We start from the raw sequence: 17,845 nt of genomic DNA on the forward strand, positions 1-17,845 counted from the left end.
TTTGCAAAACATGCAATTTTTAATCTTGATCTGAATATGTTGTTTCAGTTTCTTTCTTTAAGAATATTGAAATTTTACGGTCTGCAAGTGATGCATTTTGAAAAATTGTTTCTTCTGAAGAAATAGTTATTCCTTGCAAAAATACACACTGAAAGAATTTGTACAATTTATAACGTATGAATATTGTCACATGAATATTTAAGTATTTTCTTTTTAAGTTTTCTTTAAATTATGTTAAACTCCCAGTAAATTATGCTTAACTATATTGTATTTAACTTGAAATGCACTAACATTCACTATTCAGATTATTTCATAAAGTTATTAAGATTTCAACTTATTTTCATTGTAAATTAGCTGAAAGCATTCAAGTGAGATATATTAAATAGAAAGAAAATCTATTCTGCTCAGAAAAAATTACATCAAATTTCAAAATCTCAATAAATAAAATTTATTCACTTCAAATTGAAATGTAATTGAATCTTGAGCACGTTTGTTGATAATTCTGTGCAGATACAGCACCTCTATTTCATCTTATGCTGCGAACGGTGCAGTTTTCTGAGAACTTTATGAATATAAATTGAAATGTTGAATAATTTATGAAAATGATAAAGAGCTTACAGTTTGATTTTCAAAAATGAAAATATTTTTATTTCTTCTCTTTATGCATTATTTATGTCACTCCTTTAATAAATCAGAAAGGTTTTATTAACTGATATCAAAGAAGCTTCAAACTTTTTTGCAACCTTTTTTCAAAACCACTAATAAAAGGAGGGAAGAATATGTCGGTTTTTCAGCCGGAAGCAATCACTATTTTTAAAATTAAGTTCACTTTTTCAGTTTTTAGAAGTAATAAAGTCTCAAAAAGCAGTCTTTTTCCCTCTTGAGGATGAAATTCTAAAATATTACTTCTTTGAAATAAAATCGCGCGGGAAAAAAAACAACAACCTTCAAAATGCTTTTGACACATTTCCTGCTAATTCTAGCATATAAAATGACCTTCTGAATCCAAATATGGCCACCGTTTTTCCCCATCACATAATATTTTTTTTGGAAGTGGAACCCCCATTTTTTTTTCAGTAGCCCCTTACAAGAGTTAATTGGTAATATAATGCCCTCTTCGCCTTCAAATAAAAATAATGACTACAAAACAATCGGAGAGAAAAAAAAAAAAACGGCGCCATTTCTAAAAAGTTGGACGTGACTGAGGAAAACGAAGGTCATATTTGGATTCAGGGGCCATTTTACATCAGAATCAGCAAGAATTATGTCAAAGCATTTTTGAAGTGTTTTCTTTCCTTTCTGTGCAGTGTATGGAACAGAAGCTGCATGCATGTTACAAGTTCTACTGAAAAGACTACTTCACGAATAATAACACATAACACTTAATAAAAACTATGCATTTTACTATAAAACTGAATTTCACTCATAAATATGGTTATGAACAGGGGTTTAAATGACAGAGAGGTGCCAAAAATTTTACAAATTGAGTTAAGCTTGAATTTAGGTTTCCCTTGAGCTCCACTATTAAATGTACCAATATTGCAAAAACACTTTATATTGTTCAATAGGAGCACAAGAAAATTGTCCATTAGCCAAAATTGCTGCTCAGGTGATAACTACAGTGGCGTAAGTCAGTTTCCAGGCCGTTGATTGTTAACAGCAGTCACAATTTTCGGGTAGGTGGCGCATCGCTCACTCCACAACAGCCTTTGCATGTATTTGAGTTTCTTTCAGTACACTCATCGTAAATTTAAGAATGATAGTGGTGTAAGTCATTTAAGTAGGCGAACATTTTAAATATTTTTTTCTTCAATATTCAATGCACCTTTCTAAAACTTTATACGATAATTAAATATGACATAAATAACATATTTTGAATACTTGTTTGTTGAAAAAAAAATCGATAGGTGTTTTTTTACTAAAAAAGCCGTATTTTTAGCAAAAAACTACCATTACCTTAACACTTCCAGTGCATTCACTTTTGAATTATTTTTAGAACGTTTTGTGTCTATCTCTTCGTGAGATACCAGAGAGTGATATGACCCTCCAATTTATAAATAATTAACTAAAAACAGGTTTTATGGGTAAATGCTTGAAAATTTCCACCGAAAAACGTGTTTTTTGCCGTCTAAGTTTAATTGATCATTATTTAAAAACCACATATTGCATGCACATTAACTTTTTGAGGTTCATAATCACAGCAATGTGTTCAATCACCATGTTTGCTAAGTTTCAAGTAGTTAGAGTTAATACTTTTTTCGATAGAGCTGTTGGCGTAAATAAAAACTTGAAAACGTGGTTATGAGAAAATCAAGAAAGAAAAAGTAAATTTCAGTTATAAGCAGAGCAATTGAGTTTAGTAAATTTCTTCTAGTCTTCTCAATAATTCACCGATTAAAAAAAAAACAATTACTGATTTAGAAAGAAGAGCACTGGGGCTCTCTAAATTTCTCAAAATTTCAAAATCGGTTTTTTTTCGAAAATTAGGGTGTTCGCCTACCTTAACGTCACTTTAGAACAGGAAGTAACTTTCATAAAAGTTGATGCGTAGTGAAAAAGAAGTACCTTTGTTTAGTCAAAGTCCATCTTTTGAAATGAAAATTTGCACAGTCCACTGCCATTGTCATTTCTCTCGTTTTATACCAATCTCAATCTTACGTAAGGAGATCAGATTCCCCCCTCAAAATGGAGAGTTTTAGAATTTTGAGCAACAGCATGCTCATTGAAATAAATAAATAAATACCAGTTTGGATTATTAAAGCTTGACCACGGATGGCAGATGACCTTGAAGCGAAAAATCATTTGTATCATTCGTAATAGGTAGACTCTGCCAGAAAGTTACGAAGTAATAAGAGGCACGGTCTCGCTAGTCCTATTTATTCCAAAATAATACCAGAAACATATCACAAATGATACGAATGATGTTTTTGCTTCAAGACTATCCGCCTTCTTTTCATGGTCATGCTATACGAAGAACAAAAATGAACAGATTAAGAAAAAAGAATGGTACCTCAGATTTCAATAGACACACATATAAATAATAACACTTAGTCAATCATTACCCATAATAAAACCTAATATTAGAACTTTGACACTTTGCGTTTAAAATTTCGTCCATGGTATTTTTCAAAGCTTCAATGGTATAACCAAAGTTGAATTTTTATTACACATTCCCCGTATTTTCCCCACAAAACATTTAAAGTGACACACTAATTGGTACTTTGATATTCTTTTAATTTGCCAAGTGTGATTTAAAAAACAACGCCAAATTGGCTAATATTTGCCAAACATAGCAACCATTCTCAAGCTCAATCCTGATTAACAGTCACACATTCAAGATAGCGAAGTTAAGGATGGAACAATTCAGGAGATAAAATGGGTAATGGAATAATCCTCATATTATAGTTTTAATTTACTTAATACCTACTTAAATCTGGCACAACTTATCTTTAGCTCAACAGTATTAATTCCGATAATTCATTAATAATTTCTAATATTAATGAATTATCGGAAAATATAGAGAATTAAAATATTTAGCTTTAAATAAAATCCTTTCATGAAACTAATTTATATATTCCCTCTCTGCCTGAAATATTGTGCGTAATTATTTCAGGAAGCGTAGTCGCCTCGTTTAATGATGTCTGCAGAAGTAATGTCTTTGTTTAAGCAGACATTAAAGTTTTAGTAAAATGTTTTGACAAATTGTAGAATACATGCTCCAGTTGCGTAAATGTATAGTTAAAAGCAAGTTTAGGGGAATTGACGAAACATTTCTTTTGGGGTATATCTTGAATCAAGCGTTTATTGTTCTGTTAATTGGTCTTTCTTGGATATTAGGTACTGGTCAAAATGAATATCAATATACAATAACAAAATCAACCATGGTACCCTTCCATAAGTTATGATAATAGCTAGCCTTACTCACAGAGTTGGATCAGACATATAAGAAATATTTAAATCATAAAAATATGACCGAAAATAATTTTTCGAATTTTTTTTTCTACTTGCAAAATTGCATGTAAATGTTCAATTTAAGGATAAGTACGAAAAATTGCGTGGTTATATATAAATCTTGCAATTAGTTACTTGATTGCTGTAATTGTTGAACACACTAATTGTGTTTTGAAATATTAGTAGAAAATCATTTCTCAGTATTAAGTACCTAAAAAGTACATCACTTGTGTTTTTATAGGGATTTAAATTGTGTCACTAGATTAATGTTGCCACTAAACTTATCCATAAGGCTTTTTACCTGAAATTCATCCATTTTAATAATGAATTCATGTTGAAGTCTTTCCTTAAATACATACAGGAGTTTTACTTATCCTCCGTCATTCTGCTACTGTTGTAAATTATTGAAAAAAGCAAACTGATATTTTATTATACTGCATTTATCAGGATAAAATATCCCGTGGGAAAGTACTTAGTCAGAAATAAATGCACTCCCCTTTGTTGTTTGTGCTCGAAAATACACTACAATGTCAAAAAGCTTACCGACAAGAATACTGCCGTGCCAACCACAAAAGTCGTATCTGCACTTTTTATAGAAATTGAGTTACAGTCAGCAGGTGGTTCTTTGTCACATATCTCACATAATACAATGTTTTATGGTCATTTGTGTATGGGAAATATTCCTAAAAAAATTCTGAAAAAGTTGCATCTGACTCAAATACATGGAGCCACACAACTTTAAACGGCAATTTCTCACTTTGAACTCAGCTGCAGATAAAAGCACTTAGCACGGCAGAATAATGGCACATCTTATTGAAAAAAAGTCTTACAAAGTTTTTGGCTGATTTATTCTCAATTATGTACAAACATATTTGATATGATTGAATGGTTTGTAATATAAACAAACCATTTACGATGTTCGTTTTCTGGTGTCTTTTTAGCCTGAATTAATAGTGTATAATTACATTTTGAATTTTTTTCTTCTAAATTATGATACTTTAATAATGTGTCACTTACATAAATTAACTTTCCAAGTTTTATGTCAAGAATTAGCATTGAATTCAGATTTTAAATCAGTAGTTCGTATGTTTTCCTAAATTTTTGAGATGTGCTACTATGGTGCCTGTATGAGATGTACCGCTCGTCGGTAAGCTAGCTACGAATATATGCTAGCAACTTGGAAATGGTTAAAAAAGTGTCAAATGCGTACCATTCTACATTCATGGTAGTATGGCTAGTATATTATAGCAAGGATTATTTTGGAAGTAAAGAATGGTTAAATCTGGCACGTGTATTCATATCTGACGGCTATTGCTGACATGTTACTATAATCTGCCAAACGTAAACTCAGTGTACAAATGCTTTTATATTTTAGATGATTCTCAATTACGGAAAATTAAAAACTTACTCAATGCAAGAGCAAAGATGCAAGTGCGAATATAGAATGAAAATGGTTTGAGGTGTTGAATCTTTATAAAGGAACTAGTGGTACCCGCACGGCATTGCCCGTAGTAGAAAATTAAAAGGTCATTCGGTTTGCCTGTATATTTACAAATAATGGATAATGAATTTCTGGGCAATTTGCTATATTTATTTGCTTGCATATGTTACGGTTCCACGGTATGATAATTTTTTAATTTATTCGTCCACATTGTGATAATTTGATCGGTAAAATTTTCTTAAAATTGGAATATAAAAAGAACAAAATCGAATTTTTGAAAAATCGCTTCGAGGTGCACACCCCATGCTACAAACTAATTTTGTACCAAATTTCATGAAAATCGGCTGAACGGTCTAGGCACTATGCGCGTTACAGAGATCCAGACAGAGAGATATCCGGACAGAGAGACTTTCAGCTTTATTATTAGTAAAGATAAGTGAAGATTCTAGTGATTTCGTAAATGAAAATAAGTGGACATGGCATGATGAGGGGGAAGTAGGGCAAGACCGCACAGACAGGTCATACCGACTCCTCTGGTTTTTGCGTAATATGTGATTCTGTCTGATGAAAAAAAGTCAGTCATTTACGTTAATTGTTACAGCGTGCAGTTGAAGCTGTATTTATTGTCTATCGGTTGTTTAGTTCAAATGTGAAGAGTTTTTGAAAATGGAGGGTTTGCAGCAACAAAGAGTTAAATTCATTTTTTTTATTGGTGGGAAATTTCCTGGAGTTAACTCCGTGCCTCAAGCGAATGAAGCAGCTAACTCATTCTAGCGAATAACGTGATGTCAACCCGAGATAACTCCTTGTTGAACCAAATGAACTTGAGAATTATCAACTTGAGATAGCTCCTTGCTGAGTCAAACGACAAAAAAAAAATGGAGTTAACTCTGTTGCGGCAAACCCTTCAAATGTCAATAACGTTTTGTTTAATTTCATGGGGTTAAAATCTTATTTTTTTTTTCAAAAATCGGAATGACTCATAGCTTTGCATGAAATAAGTAAATATCTGAAATTATTGTAATTAGGGTCACATTTTAGTGTAGTAATGAAATTCTAATTTTTGCCCTTATCCCTAGGCGACAAAATTACTCTTTTTTTTTTGTAAGGTGTCTCCCTAGTTTCGCAGACACAGCCCCCCCCCCCGCCCGTGTTTTTCAGTTTCAATAATACCTTTTGATGTAGTAAAGGGGGGGAGGAAATTTTAAATGTCGTTTAAAAGTGGCTCAACTTTGCCCCACTTTTCCTTTCAAATGTGCACTTTATGTAATCGTGCATTATTTAAAGAAACACTGACAACGAAGAAACTGTTTTACATTAGAAGGTTTGCCAAATTTGTTACCTCGAAATAAAAAATTGATAGTTGAAAACAGTTTTAAGGTTTGAAGTCCAGTGAATTTTAATGTTATAGTCTAATTCGAAAAGTCAGTAGTAAATAGAAAAGGCAACAATATACTTTTATATTTTTCGCAGGCTGTCGAAAAGTTGTTTTGCTTAAGCAACAGCACTCAGGGGCGCCCACCTGGGGGGGGGGGGGAGGGGAGCGTAATGGTGCAGACTGCACCATTGATTTTTTTTCGGGGTGGGGGCGGGGTGTCTTAAGAGGTATTTTCTCTTTTTTCTGGGGAGGGGTGCACTCTTGGTCTTGGGGGGGGGGGATAGACACCCTTGCTTTACTAAAAGTTATTTTGTAGTTGCTTTACCAAAGCAATACTTTCTTCCACATGCTTTGAAAAATATTCAGGATAAAATAATGAAAATGTGAGTCAAAAAATTAATTTTCTATTCATATAAGCCAGCAATCAATTCTTCCTCCCCCCCTCCCCAAACCGAACAATTGTTGTTTACTTATGTACCCAAAACTTTGAAAATTCATATTCTGCAAATGAAAAATAGATGGTAACTTTCAGCACCTGTTCACATGGATGTAGGAATAACGGGATGGAGTATACAGGGTGAATTTTTTGAAGTTATCACCGTAACCGCGCCGCCATCTCAGGTGCACGAAGAAATTTTGTCGGTATGTTGTAAGATACTGAATTTGTCATTTTATTTTATCGACATTAGAAGGAATTTCGACTTGATGGCGACTTGTGTAAACTTCAACTGTACAAATAGACGTTCAAAAAAGATCCCCATGGATTAACATTTTATAGGTAAGTCAACTTTTATGTTATTAAAACCAAATTCGTGTTTGTTGCTCTTTGAGAATGAAAAGTCATGATGAACACAACATTGTTAACTGAGTTACTTGAAGGTTATTTATTAACTTGAATAACAACATCTGAATTTCAGCAGTGGCTGTTGAAAATCGGATATTAATTGCAAATATGGCTCAGCGTAGGTTCGCCTCGACTGTGTTTTAGTCGGGTTGAACCTGTCTTCGTTTTTATTTGCACTGATGATGGCACTTGTATTTTAGAGTGCCGAAACAGCTGTTTGCTGGTTTTTTAACCTTTTTTCATTTTGAATTTGTACTTTATATACGTTGTCATATTTTATTCACTATGCAGTACAAAGTTTTCGACTACTTTTTATGTATGGCTCAGCTTGTTTATTTGTTTGTTTGATTTCTGGAGTAATTGCGCACTATATGATGAAATGACTCATCCGCTGACTGGAGTTCGCTCTGTTTTGTTTAAGCAATTAATTTCTCACGTATATTTCAATTAGAGATTTAAAAACAAACAAACTCTAATAAGGGGTCTCAGGATTTACTGGTATATCCTGAGACCCCCTGATATCCTATTGTATTAAAATAGTAGAAACTGTTTACACGCGGGACCTTTGTGAGTTTTAACTTTGAACGCGTTCGTTTTTCTCAAAACGTCAAGTTTCTGACTATTTGCATCATATTTAAACAAATTATTCTCCTATTCTTCTGAAGTTTTGCGTACATATTTTTGGGGACTATTCTAGGACTTATACATCAATTTAAGTAAAACTAGTCGAAAAACATTTTTTAAAGGACAGTTTTTTCTATCATAATTATGATTTTAATACAAAATTTTAACACTTATTGCTATATAAAATATTACCACTTTATGAGAAAAAAAAAAGATGTATAGCATTTGTGTCTGTTACTTTTGACTGTAGTTTAAGCCAATTTTGTAAAATGTAAGCCCACTGTTTAATTTAGAATCCTGCGCGCAGCAAAATATTCATTTTTCACGATTTGGAGGAAAATCATATTGCGTATTGCATCAGTCTTAATATTTTTGAGTGAAAAATCAATTTGAAGGTACAGTGAAACCTGTGAAGTTGACCACCCTTGCAAGTTGACCACCTGGCTAAGCTGACCGCCTTTTTCAAGCACAGAATTACCCCTTACCATATAAATCAACCTCTGTAAGTTGACCACCTGCTTAAGTTGACCACTAAAGTAATGCACCGTGAGTGGTCAACTTACACAGGTTTCACTGTACTACATTATAAATTCATATATGTATTTGTAGTCACAAAAAAATCAACTTGCCAAAATATTTCCTTAACTAGACAATTTAAAAAAAAAAAAAAAACGGAGCTGTTTTCGCATGATCGTCAACGCAGGAAAAGTACTGAGACCCCAAATAAGAAAGTTGAAATATTTGTGGATAATTATTTTAATTATCTCCAAAGAACGAAAAGCTTTAGTAGGCTCTTATCTTGCAATGTTTACTTACTTTGTGTAACTAAATGCTTTATTTTATTAAATGCAAATATCAGAGAACCTGGCTCCCAAAAAATGCCATCTTCTAAATTTCAGACATCTAGAACTGTGTAAACCATAATTATGTTTTGTTGTTTATGGTCATTAACTGAGTTAAGTTAGTTTTGACAGCAGAAATTTACGTAATAAAAAATAGCAAGGAGAAGAAAGCGTACTATCAGATTCTTTTCGAAATAAATCAGACCTAAATATTTTAGAAATATTATAACTAAGAAATTTTAAAACAATCAAGGATTAATTTAAAAAAACTGAGTTTTTAAACGATCATTTATATTTGACAGTAATACAGGGTGTCCGAAAAGTCCTTGACACATTTAAAAAATTCATAGAAAACCAACAAATTGTCGTATGAATTTGCGGTTTGCATCATAATACTTCACAAGTTCAAGAGTTTTTATGACATCGAAAAAAGAAGAAGAAAAAAGGCATTTCGCAGCCGGGGTGTCAGTATATGCTATGCTTGTAATTCTTCTTTTAGTAATTTTCATTCCTTTTTGCGTTTTCCCATGTCAACAAAAACGATTTAAATAACTTTTAAATAACTAAACGAAGAATTACAAGCATAGCATATACTGATTCCCTGGCTGCAAAATGACTTTTTTCTTCTTTTTTTCCCCTTTTCATTTTTTTTTTTCAATTTCATAAACTCTTGAACCTGTGAAGTATTATGGTGCAAACCGCGAATTCATACGACAATTTGTTGGTTTTCTATGATTTTTTTTCAAATGTGTCAAGGATTTTTCGGACACCCTGTATTTTTTATCTGCTAGATTCATTCACTAATCGTGAAGGTAATTTTTACAGCAGACGTTATTTAAACAAAATTTTATTTAGCTGTAGAATGAAATACTTTTTTTTTTGTTGAAATGAATTTGACATTAATACGTGCATTACATTTCTAGTAAATTGCGCTTTAAATAAATATTTAAGAAATAAAGTTGAATTTTTACATGAACATTTATGTAAGGTCGTATTAGTAAGTATTATCGACCTGCATCAACTACTCAGTTTATAGGTAAATTGAATTTTAGTACTCTGTTCCAATGAACTGCTACATTATTCAATGATACTTTACTAAAGTGTAAAAGTTTTATCTACCTTATTACGAGAACTGTTGCAGATACCACTTAAAATGCTTAGTATTTTTAATTTACGTTTAAATATCATTAGAGAAACTGCGCAAAATAACAGATAGTACCACTCTTTCGCTTAGGCTTTTTAAAATACTTCGCATTCACAAATCACCAAAAAACTTGAGATTAAGGTAAATTGAATTACTAATAAACCTCCTGGTGACAATAACTCATTTGTTTCTAAAACATGCAGATACTGAATCTATGCTTATCACGGCTTAGCACGGTAGAATAGCAGATGCAAAAACGAGCTGATGTGTGCATCACATGACTTCCTTTTACTCCAACTTAATGTCATTTTCTCATTATTGGCAGTTTTAATATGATTCAATAGTTTACTCTCTAAATATCACCAACAGTGGCCAAATTAAAAGCAGATTTAAAAAAAAAAAATTAAAAAAAAATCGCCAAATTTATCGGAAAGTTGGCGACTAAAAAAAACTGGCGATATATCGCCAAGTGTCCGCCAAATTATAACACCACTTGAGTTTACATTGCAATTAACAATGATTTCCCCTCAAAAAGGGGCAAAAGACCCCCTTTGGAGCATCCGAATGCAACCAAAACGGAAGGTGCACAACTAGACCCCACTAGGAGTCTAAATACCAAATTTCAACTTTCTAGCACATTCCGTTCTTGAGTTATGCGACATACATACACACATACGCACATACATACGTACATACAGACGTCACGAGAAAACTCGTTGTAATTAACTCGGAGATCGTCAAAATGGATATTTCGGGTGTCTGCACGTTCCTAGGCATATATCCACGTGTGGTCGGGTTGAAAAATAAACTCAACATTCATTCGGGGGTGAGAAAAATGGAAATTAAGGCCGATTTTTGAGTGAAATTTTTTTCGCGATTACAATACTTCCGTTTTTGTAAAAGGAAGTAACAAGACGCTTTCTTTTATATATATACATTACAGTTTTAAACTCAACTAAATTTTAGATTAATTAGTTTTTAAGTTGCGAATTGTACTTCGATTTAACAGTTTAATGCTGTTGTTAAACTGATAGATTATACTAACTATTTTATTCCAATGACTTAACATTTATTAGTTGGAATAGTGAAGTTATTACATAACAGTTCGAATATGGAGTATTAGTTTGTAGCGGAAAAGGCCTTGACTTTAAAACAGAGCAAAAGGGGGAGACAATTTTAGTTGACCAATTATATAATTGTAAATTGTGCTAAAATGTCAAAAAAAGAATCTTTAAATATAATTGATTTTCTGCTTTTGAGCAAAATATTTGAAATAAGTGCAATAGTGGGAAAGAAGTATGCGTAGGGGGATTTACAGTAACATATTGCCAACATCATAATGTAGCATTAAAAATTCTTAAAAAAAGTAACTTCTCCTGCAGGCCAGTAAACATGAAGATATTTCTATTTTATCTTTTAGGCATTAGTTTTTATTTTCCTAGACAAGTAATACAGTAGACCCTCGTTTTACGCGGGGGTTACGTTCAACGGAAATGCCGCGTAATTCGAAACCGCGTAAATTGAGACTTAATACTAGTGTTAAAATAGGGGTTTAGTTCCGTAGATAACAAAATACTTCATTCTAGTGATGATTAATTGTATAATAAATTTAATGTGTACTTGTAACGACTTTTATGCACAACATGGATAGAGAAAACATAAATTAATTTCGTGTTCTGTTTATAAAGAGGAGCTGGCTATGATAGTCTTCTGGCAGTCGTTAAAATTTTTTCTCTGTAACTCTTTGCAGAGCATTAACGCATCCATGATCACTTGCGTCATTTCCATGATAGAATCTTCCTTCTCTAACAGATCAGAAAGATCATTTCTATTGTCTAGGAATGGCTCAAAATTTTCAATGTGAACGTTTTTGGTTGTGCGTCACCGACGGTGACGGTATCCTCGTTGGCTTTAGCTTCCTTTGTCACTCCTAAAAACTCTTCTTCCAGTGAGTTCTGAACTGTGTGAGTTTAATAACTTTACTTCTGGAAAGAGCTTTGGAAACAATCGTATAAAATGTCTCCAGTGGCCTAAGCTCGATTATTAGCTAACCGAAATGCAGTTGATTACGCGTAATTGGCAATCTTTAGGAGTTTGAATTTTGAAAGAGGGGAAAATTTTATCTGCTTGCATTGCAGCATCGACGTAAAACCGAAACTCATCCGCGTAAAATAAAACAACGGTGTCAAATCTTAAACCGCGTAAAATTAACCCGCGTAAAACGAGGGTCTACTGTAAATACAGTCATTATCAATTGAAGTTAGAAAATTAAAACGCGCGAAATTTTCTCCTGCGCTATACGAGTCCTTTCCCAGTTCTTGAAACGCCCAGTATGGCCGCCACTCCCTCACAGTTACTTTAATTACACAGTTATTTTAATGGAAGCAGATGCTTCTTCCTCCATGTGTTTTAATTAATGACAAATAGCACTTGTATTTGTTAGTGGTAATGAATATGAGAAAAGACTACAGGCGCGCACTTTTAAAACGCTTATGAACTGAGAAAAAGTAACTAATGAACAATCAAGAACCTTGGAGGGGAGGGGGGGATATGAAAATGAAGTGAATATAAAATGGAAAAAGTACTTTCTCTTGGTTTTTTCCTCTAAATAATCCTCGCTCTCCATCATGTCAAAGTAAAATTTATTAAGACCATCTGACGATTGTTAACTATCTTTTGAAACATTAATTTGTTCTCATTTTGCATAGTTTGGTTAGGGCTAATTCTGTATTAGCTCTCAGATTGTTTGGCACTCTTGGCTTTCTTAAGAGGTTTTCCACCTCCAGCTCAGGCACTTCCTATGCCGGGCTGACGAGTGCTAATAAGCACGAAACTGCAGTCCTCGGCTGGAATTGACTGAGCTGGCGGTGTATTTCATGCATTTCTGCCTTAACCCTGGCTATAGGGCGGTAACTTACTTATAACACCATGCCTTTCCATCAATCTTCGAGTTGAACCGAACCATTGCTTCGGTCATTCGTCTGGTCAGTGCTTATTCTATATTAGCTCCCATTTTATTTGGCACTCTTGGCTTTCTTAAGAGGTTTAAGCCTTCTTCCTCCAGCTCAGGCACTGCCTATGCCGGGCTGATGAATGCTAATAAGCACGAAACTGCAGTCCTCGGCAGGAATTGACTGAGCTTTGGCGGTGTATTTCATGCATCAGATGATTGTCAACTACCTTTTGAAACATTAATTTGTGCTCAAACTTTTGCATAGTTCTCATTCTTCTGGGTTGGAAGGTAAAAACAGCTCCTATAGATGCTAAAAGAAAGTTTTTCGACAAAGTAAACACTCCCCAAGCCGAAAAGACAATCGTCTCACTAGAATTTAACCAATTTCTTATCAGTATTATGGAAGATTTCTTCCTCTGCATTTTGTTCAAACTGAAAATCAATCGTTTTATTTTCGCTTTGAGACAGCAACCACTTTCTTGTACTTTCGCTGCTGCTATTACCATGGATGGACACAAAAGACGCGTTCTGAGCAAATAAGCGTGATAAAAATACGAAATCCCAGTCATGAGTAAGCTCGTTGATTCTGAAGAGAAAGAGATAAAAAAGAATAAAATGGAGCAAAGTTTGAAAAAGTATTGGTAACGAAAATGAAGACTGAAGGTAAGCAGCAAGCTTTTGATAGTATTGACAAGATGATACGAAGTTAGCTGAGAAATATTTCTGAGACTTTTCTTGTTCCAGAAAACGAGTACTGAAGTCTATTTCTTGAATAAAATTTCGTAACTCTAGAAATTTTGTAGTCATAAATAAGTTGAATATTGTGGTTAATACTGAATCAAATAAGATAACGTTAATTTCAGCTATTATTTGTAAAAGAAATTTCATTTCGTAAGGCGCGGAAAAATTTACACCAACAAATAGCATTTGATAGCGGGCTGTAATGATACCTTCCTTCTTGGAGGAAAGAAAAATCCGCAATGGATATATAATCCATAGGATGACTACAAATCATGTTAAAGTGTTAAAAAACCGATTATTATTTCTTCAACAAATGTTCGTCTGAGGGATTGCTTGAAATTGTTGCACACTTTTTCGAATTTTAGCTTCGTGGTATCGCAACGCATGATAAAGAAGCAGGATACATATTCCCCAGATGCTGATTGAAATGCTCACTCTTTTGCAAGATAGTGTATCACACTTCTGGGCTCTGAAAATTCGCATTCCAACTGTATAAACGCAAGTCAAATGTAACCAAACAGCGCAAATAATTCTTAAAGCTCGTGACGACTTTTGCGTTGTTGAAAAGAAAAATTGTTGTGCGTTGAAAAGAAAATTAAAAAGAAAGAAAAGAAAAATATTATGTACCCAGAAAACTTTCATTTTCTCCACTTTTCATTTTTGAATTATTTGTTTTAAATGTCCGATTTTTGAAAAAAGGCGTGGTCTTTATAACGTCACAAATGATGGACTTAGATACGTATTCCTTAGATGCGTCATATCTTCGTTGAATGCTTACGCTTGCTGTCTACCGTGTTTTCACGTTATGATGATTCAGAAGCGAATTAAATATTGCGCTCTACGCTTGCTATCAACTGTATCGTTGCCAGTACACGAGAATAAAGAAGTGAATTAAAATATTGCGCTCTGCGCTAATGGCAACAGTGAATGGCAGTTCATCATTTGTGATGTCATGCGTAGAAGCGTAAGAAATGAAATCGAGTCTGCGCACTGATTTAAATAATTCTTTAAAAATAGTAAATTTTGGCAAATTATTTAAAAAATGGTCAAATCCTATGTTTTTAAGAAGCTCTTTCAGAAAAAAATACTATTGAAATTTCGGAAACCACCGCATTACAAATTAAAAATAGTTCACCTTTAATTTATCGAATTTGAAAGTTATTAAATGTAGTTTTCAACCAAGTGAATCTTTCAATATCATTCGTAAGTTCTAAAATCGTTTTTGAAATGTTATACGAGATATTTATACTTGTTTTTTAAAAGACAGTGTGGGAAAACCTATTCACAATAGAAAAGAAAGTTTTCTGTTTAAGCAATAACTTTTTTCTTGTTTATGTTGTTGCTCGAAATACGGTGAGCAATTACAAATTAAAAATAAGTTGTCTTTTATGCTATTGATTCCGAAAGCTGTTAAATGTACTTCCTAACCACGTGACTGTCTTTCAACAGGAATATTCATTTGTGTGCTCTGAATTCATATTTAAAACGGAATACAAAACATGGATACTTGCTTTCAATAAGACAATACTGAAACACAGAGTAAAATTGAAACATAACAATGGAAACGGTTATTGATTTCCTTCGTAAAGCAGTGAACTAGTTTTGTTATACTTTTCATTAAATATTCAAAGGTTAAAATTTACTGTCTTGTATAGCTCTTGTTACGCATGTTTTTCTTCTTTTGGTTTCGGTTTTGTTAGATCTTATACATAATTTAAAGTATCTTGAATCTCTTTACAGAAAATCCAAGTTTGAACAGGTAAAACAACAAAAATCATGAGGTTTAAAGCTTTTAGTTGTTCTTTTTACATGACTGCTTTATGTGATACGTACAAACATTGAGTTTCTTTTCAAATAACTGTAACAAAATATTTTAACGTAACGTTCTTAACGGAATGAAATTTACAGCATAATATCATCAACTTTAAATGTCATGCTACTATTATAATTTGACCAAAAATTTAACTGTGTTTTTTATTTTTCTGAAAGAGATCGCAGAAAGTGTTGAAAATTGTCAGGAATACTAGCATTTATGTCAAGCAAAGCGGTTCAGTAAAATATTTGAACATCAACACATAATTAAAATATTAGCAGAATAGGTGTCTCAGGGAAAGAAAAAACGGGAGTAGAGACCAACAAATCATTAATAAGTTAATTGTCCTTCATCAAAATTTCACTTCTAGAGAAAAGTTTGTGCTTTTAAGGATATGTAAGAAGACACAATCAGTGTCATAGATCTTAGTATTTTGAATGTTCGATCTTCCTTTAACATTTGAAAATATTGTTCACTGTCGTCTAGTAGAACACATGACAACGTATTATATATTTAATGCAGTGCTTAATTTTTCTAAGTTAACAACAATATATCCTACAATTCTCTTACTTTGCAATCAAATCATTTTGCTGATTTCGCCCATTACTTTCTTAGTAGTGGTGCCTAGTAGGGCTTGACCGATGGTATTTTTTGGCCGATGGGCCGATGCCGATTGTTGGCCGATTGTTCAAAGATGGCCGATGGCCGATTGCCGATTGTTTTTCTCTAAATGGCCGATTGCCGATGGCCGATGGCCGATGCCGTTGGCCGATGGAAAAAAAATCTAATGGAAATAAATTGATAAGATTGTCAGGGATTTAAAGGATCAGTTATTCATTTCACTTTACTTCCTTTCCACAAATAGAACTTGTAATCAAAAAAAAAAAAAAAAAAAAAAATCAAATTTCGACCTAATTTCTATTTTACGATCTCCAATTTAAACTTCACAAGTTTTTTCGGCACATCTGTACACGTATATGTACCTAAGAACATATAAATGACCAAAATATCCATTTTGAACACCTCCTCAGTTATTTATCGCAAGTTCTCTTGTGATGTCTTCATACGCGTGAACTTGCGTCACTCAGAAACGTCATGAAATAGTAAGTTGAAAATTCATTCGTACGTAGTATGATCTAAAAGTTCGAGGACAAGGAGTATAAAACCTTACCCTGAATAGTTCACGTTACCGAAGCACATCCATCTACAAAATAATCACTTTGAACGACTATGCACTTCTGCTTTCTTCGTATAGCTTTTAGAAGCACTCCTGGCAGCCATTTTTCGCAACCTCCTGTAAGGCCTCTTGCGCTGCTGCTTTAACTTCATCGTGGGGAAGAAGGAGACTTTCATGTTGAGGATGCACGGTTTGAGTGATCAATGCTCTGATATGACAAACAAATAACATAACGTCTCGTCGGACTTAGCTCCGTGTGACTCTTACCTGTTCCCAGCAAAAAAAAAAAAAAAAAAACATTTTCATGGACGCCGCTTTCTTCCGTCAAGAGAAGATAAAGCATCATAGTAGGTTGCGAAAAAGGCTTCCAGGAGTAATTTCAAAAGTTATATGAACAGTGGCAGAAGTACATAGTCCCTCAAGGTGACCCTTTGAAGGTGGATGTGCTTCGGTAATGTGAACTATTCTGGGTAACGTTTTATACAGCTTGTCCCCGAAATTTTGGTTCGTACTACGTACAATCTATATAGGATGTAGTTATGCTTCTCTTTTTTGACTGTTGTATAATGATAGAAAAAGAAAAACAGCCAAAAAAAAAAAAAGGAAGAAAAACAAAGACTGTTTAATAAACAACTGATTTTTTTTTTTAAATTGAACATATAACTAAGATTTCAGCAATATCGTAATAATGTATGGATTATGTACTATATACATAGTTAAAAAACTTTAAATTACGTTGTTTAATCATTCAAAAAAAGTTTTAAGAATAAAAATATGAAACCGTCAACAAACTACGCAATTAAAGTGGAAAGATTGCATTTTTAGTCATGAAATTAAACAAAAAAGGTAACAGATAAATTACAATATTAAATCATAATAGGAATATTTTTATACTTATTTAAAATTTATGAATAGAAAAATTTGCATTTTTCATAAA

General features: G+C 33.1%; 1 protein-coding gene and 1 non-coding gene across 2 annotated transcripts in view; both read right to left on the reverse strand.

Annotated features, from left to right (window-relative positions):
- Window positions 1-17,845, reverse strand: part of LOC129224994 (uncharacterized) — a 49,649-nt gene that overhangs the window by 17,425 nt on the left and 14,379 nt on the right. The window lies entirely within an intron of this gene.
- On the reverse strand, window positions 4,107-4,185 carry LOC129225328 (small nucleolar RNA SNORD82). Its single transcript, XR_008580737.1, has one exon. It is a non-coding gene; the product is annotated as a small nucleolar RNA SNORD82 (small nucleolar RNA).

This window comes from Uloborus diversus, chromosome 6 (assembly GCF_026930045.1).
Source record: "Uloborus diversus isolate 005 chromosome 6, Udiv.v.3.1, whole genome shotgun sequence".
In the NCBI taxonomy this organism is placed as follows: domain Eukaryota; kingdom Metazoa; phylum Arthropoda; class Arachnida; order Araneae; family Uloboridae; genus Uloborus; species Uloborus diversus.